General features: G+C 44.9%; 1 long non-coding RNA gene across 1 annotated transcript; it reads left to right on the top strand.

The window, feature by feature from the left end:
- Window positions 1–800: 800 nt before the first annotated feature.
- LOC138651500 (uncharacterized) lies at window positions 801–4,781 on the top strand. The gene is made up of 2 exons (XR_011315500.1): window positions 801–906; window positions 4,483–4,781. It is a non-coding gene; the product is annotated as an uncharacterized lncRNA (long non-coding RNA).
- The last annotated feature ends 3,786 nt before the right edge of the window (window positions 4,782–8,567 follow it).

Here is an 8,567-nt window from a genome sequence, read left to right as displayed (position 1 = left end):
ATGTGCCATAAAATCTCACCTTTGGGACCTGCTCCTATCTCCAGACCAGGAGTTATCTGATCCCTTTTTCTCACTGGCGTCTGACCAGCAGTGCATGGAGATGTAGTGGTGCGTATGCCGCCTCTCTACATTTATTGCTATGGGTGTCTGTCTGAAGGCTGGGATAGCAGAGTGCTGACGATACTCTATGCTAACCATTCTTATAAATAAATTATTTAAGAGCCACCTATAATTATAGAAAATATTCAATAAACAGCATAAATGGCTGCATCCAGGTGAAGTATTGAGTATGTTTTATAGTGCAGGGGTGTCAAACTGCATTCCTCGAGGGCTGCAAACAGGTCATGTTTTCAGGATTTCCTTGTACTGAACAGGTGATAATTTAATCACCTACACAAATAATGAGTTGGTGATTAAATTATCACCTGTGCAGTACAAGGAAATCCTGAAAACATGACCTGTTTGCAGCCCTCCAGGAATGCAGTTTGACACCCCTGTTATAGTGTATACTTTTTGTATATGAATATATGAGGTTTACAAACTTCAGCTCATTATCTTAAGTCAGAATACACATTTACCGCTCACCGGCAATCCCATTTCTCCACCGTGGGCAATAACAGGCAGTGTGGGGCCAGCCGGTTCATTCTGTAAAGAGAAAGTTGCAGGTTATGTACATTATGGATGTTTACACCTTCCCTTCCCAGGAGCATAAAATCCTGGAATTCTGGTAGTTGACTTTATCGCATTCATTCCCTGCCCAGCTTCTGACACTCCCTCCCAGGCAGTCAAAGTCTACAGTACAAAGACACTTTGCCATCTTCCCACATAAAAAAAACTAAGTTTCCCAAAAGAGACACCTGCTAAGCGAAACCCATTGGAAGTTGCAACAAAAGGACAAAACATCAGGTTTGTAGACGTTCCCGGCATCCTACAGGATGAAACTAAAGTGTATAGGTTACTTCACACATCAGGTGTCGAAACAATCTAGAAAAAGAAAACGCACAATGTTATTAGACCCTAAGTCTATGTGCACACGTAGGAAATGGGGTGCAGAATTTTCTGCACAAAATCCGCATCTCCTGGCAGAATCCGCAGCTGCGGATTTGCCGCGGTTTTTATGTGGATTTTGTGCGGATTTGCCGCGGAATTGATGCGGATTTTGTGCGGATTTTCTGCAGTTTTTGCCACTGTGGATTTCTATCATGGAGGGGTGCAGAAACGCTGCAGATCCGCACAAAAACAGTGACATGCACTTCTTTTAAATCCGCAGCAATTCCGCACTGATTTTTCCACACCATGTGCACAACTTTTTTTTTTACCCATTGATTAACATTGTACTGTACATCACAGTGCGGATCTGCAGCGTTTCTGCGCGGAAAAATCCGCTGCGGATCCGCAGCAAATCCGCATCGTGTGCACACAGCCTAAAACCCCATGCACCGCCAAGGCCATGTGCACACAGACAATTTCTGAGGAAACTGCTTTGGGAAACTTTCTTTCTTGGGGCTATGTGCAGTTTTTGCTGCAAAAACGCTCCAAATTCTTCTAAAAAAATCTTGATGTTCTGCTCAGTTTTTGCTTTGAAAACTCTGCAAAAAGATTCTTTGTGCACATAGCCTTGCAGAGCTTTTGAAAGAGTTTTTTTTTTCTGAAGCTTTTTTTGCAGCGTTTGGAGCGTTTTCCATCAGGAGCCGCTTCAAAGAAATGACATGCACTTTTCTTTTCCACCAGGTGTTTTAAAAACCTGAAGTGGAAGAAAATGTTCAAAATACTGACTATATGAAAAGAAAAGCGGGGTTACAGTAGAAAATAATATTTTTGGGAGGTTTTTATAGTGCTTTTTCAGATTTTTTTTAAGTTGTTCCGTTCCAAAAATCTTTTTTTAAAAAACCTCTGTGTGCACATAATCTTAGGCTACGTTCACATTAGCGTTGTGCGCCGCTGCGTCGGCGACGCAACGCACAACGCACGCAAAAACGCGCCAAAACGCATGCAAAAACGCTGCGTTTTGCGACGCATGCGTCGTTTTTTGCCGAAATTTGGACGCAAGAAAAATGCAACTTGTTGCGTTTTCTTGGTCCGACGCTTGCGGCAAAAAAGACCCATGCGCCGCACAACGCAACAAACAAAAACGCATGCGTCCCCCATGTTAAATATAGGGGCGCATGACGCATGCGTCGCCGCGGCGTCGCCTGACGCAAACTAGCATAACGCTAATGTGAACGTAGCCTTAAGGTACCTTCACACATAACGATATTGTTAACGATATCGTTGCTATTTGTGACGTAGCAACGATATCGTTAATGAAATCGTTATGTGTGACAGCGACCAACGATCAGGCCCCTGCTGGGAGATCGTTGGTCGCTGAATAAAGTCCAGAACTTTATTTCGTCGCTGGACTCCCTGGAGACATCGCTGGATCGGCGTGTGTGACACCGATCCAGCGATGTCTTCACTGGTAACCAGGGTAAACATCGGGTAACTAAGCGCAGGGCCGCGCTTAGTAACCCGATGTTTACCCTGGTTACCATGCTAAAAGTAAAAAAAAACAAACAGTACATACTTACCTACAGCTGTCTGTCCTCCAGCGCTGCGCTCTGCACTCCTCCTGTACTGGCTGTGAGCCGGAAAGCAGAGCGGTGACGTCACCGCTCTGCTTTCCGGCTCCCAGACAGTACAGGAGGAGAGCAGAGAAGCAGAGCGCAGCGCTGGAGGACAGACGGCTGTAGGTAAGTATGTACTGTTTGTTTTTTTTTACTTTTAGCATGGTAACCAGGGTAAACATCGGGTTACTAAGCGCGGACCTGCGCTTAGTTACCCGATGTTTACCCTGGTTACCGGCATCGTTGGTCGCTGGAGAGCGGTCTGTGTGACAGCTCTCTAGCGACCAAACAGCGACGCTGCAGCGATCCGGATCGTTGTCGGTATCGCTGCAGCGTCGCTAAATGTGAAGGGGCCTTTAGAGCACAATATACACCAGATGCAACAAAAGTACATTTGCAATTTAAAGAAGATATCTGGTCAAACAAAAGAACCCCCCACAAAGAAACCTCTTAGCTTCTCTACTGCTACTGTGCTCACACATTCCAGGACCCCTGGCGGTCTCTGCTTCCTGGACCCATTCCACACATTGGAGAGCTTCATTTTCTAAAGGTATCTTCACACTGAACAACTTAACAACGATATCGCTAGCGATCCGTGACGTTGCAGCGTCCTGGATAGCGATATAGTTGAGTTTGACAGGCAGCAGCGATCAGGATCCTGCTGTGATGTCGTTGGTCGGGGCTAGAGGGCCAGCACTTTATTTCGTTGCTGGATCTCCCGCAGACATCGCTGAATCGGCGTGTGTGACGCCGATCCAGCGATGTCTTCACTGTTAACCAGGGTAAACATCGGGTTACTAAGCGCAGGGCCGCTTATGGGTGCACGGCGCCAAGTTCTGCATGAGAAAAAACCGCTAGTCGGCACTGCATCATAGTATAACACTGGGCCGAATGCTATCGAATGTAACATATATAGCAGTCGTTTGAGTTTTACACTGGCCGCTCGAGAGTGTGAGCAGGCCGTAAGACTGAAGTTGGCTCTACCTTTCTTAAAAAAAAAAAAAAAAAATTCATACCAACCTAAACTATAAAATGAGCACTCTATTTATTGCGCCTAGTAAACCCTAAAAACACCTCCCCCAAAAATGGAAAAAAAAAATAAAGCCAGAATTGGTGGTTTATGATAATTAGTGTATGGTATGGTGCATCTAATTTTTGTTTTTGGTCACATATTTAGCCGCTAATATCAATTTGTAAGAACTTTTTTTTTTTTTATTCTTATAAAAAATCCCCCCCAAACTAATTTGGGCTCAAAATTGCTGGGTGTCGCTGTGACATGTGCCCTGTGTCCACTTTCAAAAAATGTAATGGTAAGGAATTTAATGTAAAAATATGATATTTTTGTTTTTCTTTTTAGCTTGTAATGTTATTTAGATTTTAGTTGTACAAGTCAAAAGTACAAAAATGGTCTTGGCTACCCTAGGCGCTAAATGCAAACCCCTTAACCCCACGGCCCCAGTAACAAAAAAAAAATAACTGGCTGTGAAAGGGTTACTGGGTCTGAATGCAGCGAGACTGGATCTCCTATTTGTTTTCCGTCTCTTTTTTTTTTTTAAGTGGAAATTTTCTTATGATTTTTTTTCCATTTTTTTTTTATTTGCAGTGATTTTTAAAATTAACAAAAGTTTTTTGTTTGTTTTTTTGTTTTTTTTTTAGCAGAGATTCAGAAATTCCCAGCAAAAACAAAAGCAACGCAGTGAAACTAAAATCCCCCTATCATGTAAATGTACCCTGAGAAAAGGGTGGTAAAACATTGTTAAATGAACAGAGGTTGGGGAGGATGAAGCCAAGGACTGGTCTCAAAAAATTAACATGCGATAGAGAAGTGGTGCATTGCCCCATTCACTTGATTTCACAGATTCTATTTTTTTTTTACCAGGTCGGATTCTGAAGTTAAAAAACTTTTCCTCTGTCAAAAAGGACCATCACTGTGATTTCCCCGCTTTTACCAGTTCTTACCCTGAGGCACCAACAGGCAGTGACTAACATATGACAACCACGAGCTTTATACAGAGATTTTTTTTTTTTTTACATTTACATTTCAGAGTAATTTACATTCATTCATTGTTTACTAAATTTTCTCTAAAATAGTTTGTGTGCAACCTTAAAACAGGAATCCAGGATTTTACAAGAGTTTTGAATATTCTAAAATAAACAATCATTACTTATGCCCTAGAACCTCATGACTCTGTTGTCCTTCAGTGATGCCGTCCTGCTGACCATTCCCGTGACCACAGCATCTAGTAATAAATCATCATCCTGAAAACTTTGCAATTTACTTGCCATTAAAAATCCTCTTCATTCTCAAGAACGGAGGGATTTTTAATTTGAATCAGCCGTAGCTGGTCTTAAAAGCAAGGAGCGCAGCGCTTACCAGCTCTATAAAGCTCTTACAAACTCTTTCCAATAAAGCTTGTAAGCACTGCCTTTAAGCAGGGGGATCCGGCCAGCTTCAGTGCCCCCTTATTCCTTTGATGCTGCAAAGGTAAAACTGCCTCTGATTGCAGCATTGGAGAGTACACACTTCGGGCGAGTAGCATGAAGATGCTGCTGGAACTAAGTGTCAATCAAGGAGTACACCATCTAAAGCAAGCAAGCAACAAAATGTGAGGCAGGGGAGCAGTGCACTCCTGCATGAGATGCTGAGAAACGTCCCTTAACCCTGCTGTTCTGTTGGTCAAAAATGACCGACTTTGAACTTCAATATTCTTTAAAATATTCAAGATGCGGCTCTGAAACCCGTGGCCGACCGACCCATCCTCATTTAAGTCAATCAACCACAAGTTTCAGAACCGCATCTTGAACACCCCAAAAAATACCAAAGTTCAAAATAGGTCTCCCCAGACCGAACAGAACAGCAGGGTTAAATAATACTTATTAGAAAACAGTTAAAAGGTGGAAACTCCCAACTTAGAATGTTATGGTAACCTGATTGTGAAGATTCTTTCTCCAGGGCCTTTAACTTGTGCACAAAAAGAAAGGGGACAAAAGTCAGTTCGTAGTCTCTCACATAGCATCTGTAAAAAAAATGGATTTTTTTTTCAAATTTATGCAAAATCCAACAGAAATTGTATGCAGGCTTCAATATAAAATTGGACAGCACAACTGGGGTACATAGATGTCTATGAGTGCCCTATTAGTGTCACATACTGTTAAGGAGGCTGTTTGTGGAGTTCTGACAACTCTTAAGAGTGCTTTCCCGTATAGTCTTCCGGAAAGCCAATCTAAGTCTTAGAGAGCATGTTTGTCTTCAGCCTTTCATCGCTATAAAGGGATCTGGCCTCTGTGAACATTCGTTGGCCTCTACTGTGAACGTCCCTGGGTTATTTCCATGGTGTAGTTGCTGGCCGGTGGAGTGAGTTGGCAGAAATACTCATCTGACCATTGCAATACCAGAGGGAAGGAAGCTGTGGATGGGGGCGGAGTGCATCACGGGAGCGGCATTGGGTCTAACACATGTGCTCGCTATTAAAGGGCATGAATATGCATTGCTCCCCGCACCCATAAACCTGCCCACCTCTCTAAACTGAAGCCGACACGGAGAGTTGGCCGGACTATGGGAGTGGAGAGCAGTGCATATTCATATTCTTTAATAGCAGGAACACTTGTTAGCCGCAGCTGCCAGCTTCCTGTGTGATAACGTGTTTCCGCTATTAAGGAAGATGAATATTCACTGCTCCCCACGGCCCTAGTCCCGGGTGTTGGCTGGACTATGGGCATGGGGTGCAGTGAATATTCCGGCAGCTTGACATCAGCGTGTGTGTGCCGTATGTACCAGGACGGGGTGCCGTATGTACCAGGACGGGGTGCCGTATGTACCAGGACGGGGTGCTGTATGTACCAGGACGGGGTGCCGTATGTACCAGGACGGGGTGCCGTATGTACCAGGACGGGGTGCTGTATGTACCAGGATGGGGTGCCATATACGGTATATCTGAATTGAGTACCTTATCTACCAGGACAGAGGTCCATATATACCAGGATGGAGGGCAATAAATACCAGGACCGAGGGCCATATATATCAGAATGGAGTGTCATACATACCAGATAGGGATCCATATATGCCAGGATGGAGGGCCGTATATACCAGGATGGAGGGCCATATATATACGAGGACGCAGTGCCATATATGACAGGATGGAGGGCCGTATATACCAGAACGGAGGTCCATATATATCAGCATGGGGGGTCATATATACCAGCATGGGGGTCATATATATGAGGATGGGACAAGAATGGGCTACATATACACCAAGATGGGGAACATTAGTACACAATTGGGGGACATTACCCCCATAACAATGTCAGCAGCAGATTCCCCCCTCCCCCATATCAGTACCTCATGACCACATTTTTTACTTAAAATTTATTTTCTATTTTCGTCCTCTAAATTCTTGGTGCGTCTTATAATCCGCAAAATAAGAAGTCCTGACTCAAGTACAGGTAGCAATCAGAGGGTCGGACAAAGGATAAAAAGGCCAGGTGAGATATCGGAAATGTATTGTGCCGGGCTCCATAATGAATCCTATCTGGTATACGCCCATATGCAGGTGCTGTGGGCCTATAGCCTGAGGATGAGTGTGGGGTCAACGCTCCATCACTTTCAACAGTTGCCTGAGAAAGTTATCCGGCGACCGCCCTGCCAGAACGGGGAATGCTGTCATCTCAGGAGTGCGGTCATCTCAGGAGTGCGGTCATCTCAGGAGTGCGGTCATCTCAGGAGTGCGGTCATCTCAGGAGTGCGGTCATCTCAGGAGTGCGGTCATCTCAGGAGTGCGGTCATCTCAGGAGTGCGGTCATCTCAGGAGTGCGGTCATCTCAGGAGTGCGGTCATCTCAGGAGTGCGGTCATCTCAGGAGTGCGGTCATCTCAGGAGTGCGGTCATCTCAGGAGTGCGGTCATCTCAGGAGTGCGGTCATCTCAGGAGTGCGGTCATCTCAGGAGTGCGGTCATCTCAGGAGTGCGGTCATCTCAGGAGTGCGGTCATCTCAGGAGTGCGGTCATCTCAGGAGTGCGGTCATCTCAGGAGTGCGGTCATCTCAGGAGTGCGGTCATCTCAGGAGTGCGGTCATCTCAGGAGTGCGGTCATCTCAGGAGTGCGGTCATCTCAGGAGTGCGGTCATCTCAGGAGTGCGGTCATCTCAGGAGTGCTGTCATCTCAGGAGTGCGGTCATCTCAGGAGTGCGGTCTCGGGCTTTCAGCCGCTAACTTCACACCTCCTTCTAGGGAATATTTTGTTCCTTTCCTCTATAATGAATTGCTAGCAACAACAACAGAAAACATTGCACAATGGAAACTTCCTAAAAGAAGAATACAGAATGCTGCGAATAAAAAGATGATGAAAGAATGGCAGCACGTCCGCCTCGGTGGTAAACATGCCCCGTCGTATGCAGCTGGTTCATGGAGGTGGAGGAGGTGGTGCCCTGATGTAAGCTATATCTGTCACTCGTAGAGGGGTGGATCGGTGCCAGATGGCAGGTGCCCTATCATTTCCTTAGAACGTGTTGATCAGCGGCTGTGCCCAGTGTAACAAGCAATAAAAAGCATGAAAGATACCGACGCCTATAACCTAACAGAATAAAGAGCACAAGTCACCACCACAACCGACAGCTGCCAGCGGATTCTTCACCCATTTATTGATAAATCAATATAGAGGCGTCCGGCTGCGATTTTTCTTTAATCTTAAGTGCACGTATTATGGGCTAAAAAGAGCTTTTGCATTTAGGTTTCATTACAAAATTTGCATTGTTTTGGCTTTTAAATCAATTTGTTTCCCTGCAGAACGAGATTAACAAAGAAGCCATCCAGCGAGCTCATTCCGAAGGGAGTTTGCAACCATTTTATCTCCTCTCACCTGGTTTATCACCGCAAACAGTATCAAAAGGAGAACTGTGATCATAAATCGGCTGCGAGGAGCTAAAAAAAAACAGATAAAAGGAGTTGCAAAAGAGTGACGGATTCTTA

Source organism: Ranitomeya imitator, chromosome 10 (assembly GCF_032444005.1).
Source record: "Ranitomeya imitator isolate aRanImi1 chromosome 10, aRanImi1.pri, whole genome shotgun sequence".
Taxonomy (NCBI): Eukaryota; Metazoa; Chordata; class Amphibia; order Anura; family Dendrobatidae; genus Ranitomeya; species Ranitomeya imitator.
Note: the sequence above shows the minus strand (reverse complement) of the source record. Positions and strands in the feature narration are given on the sequence as shown.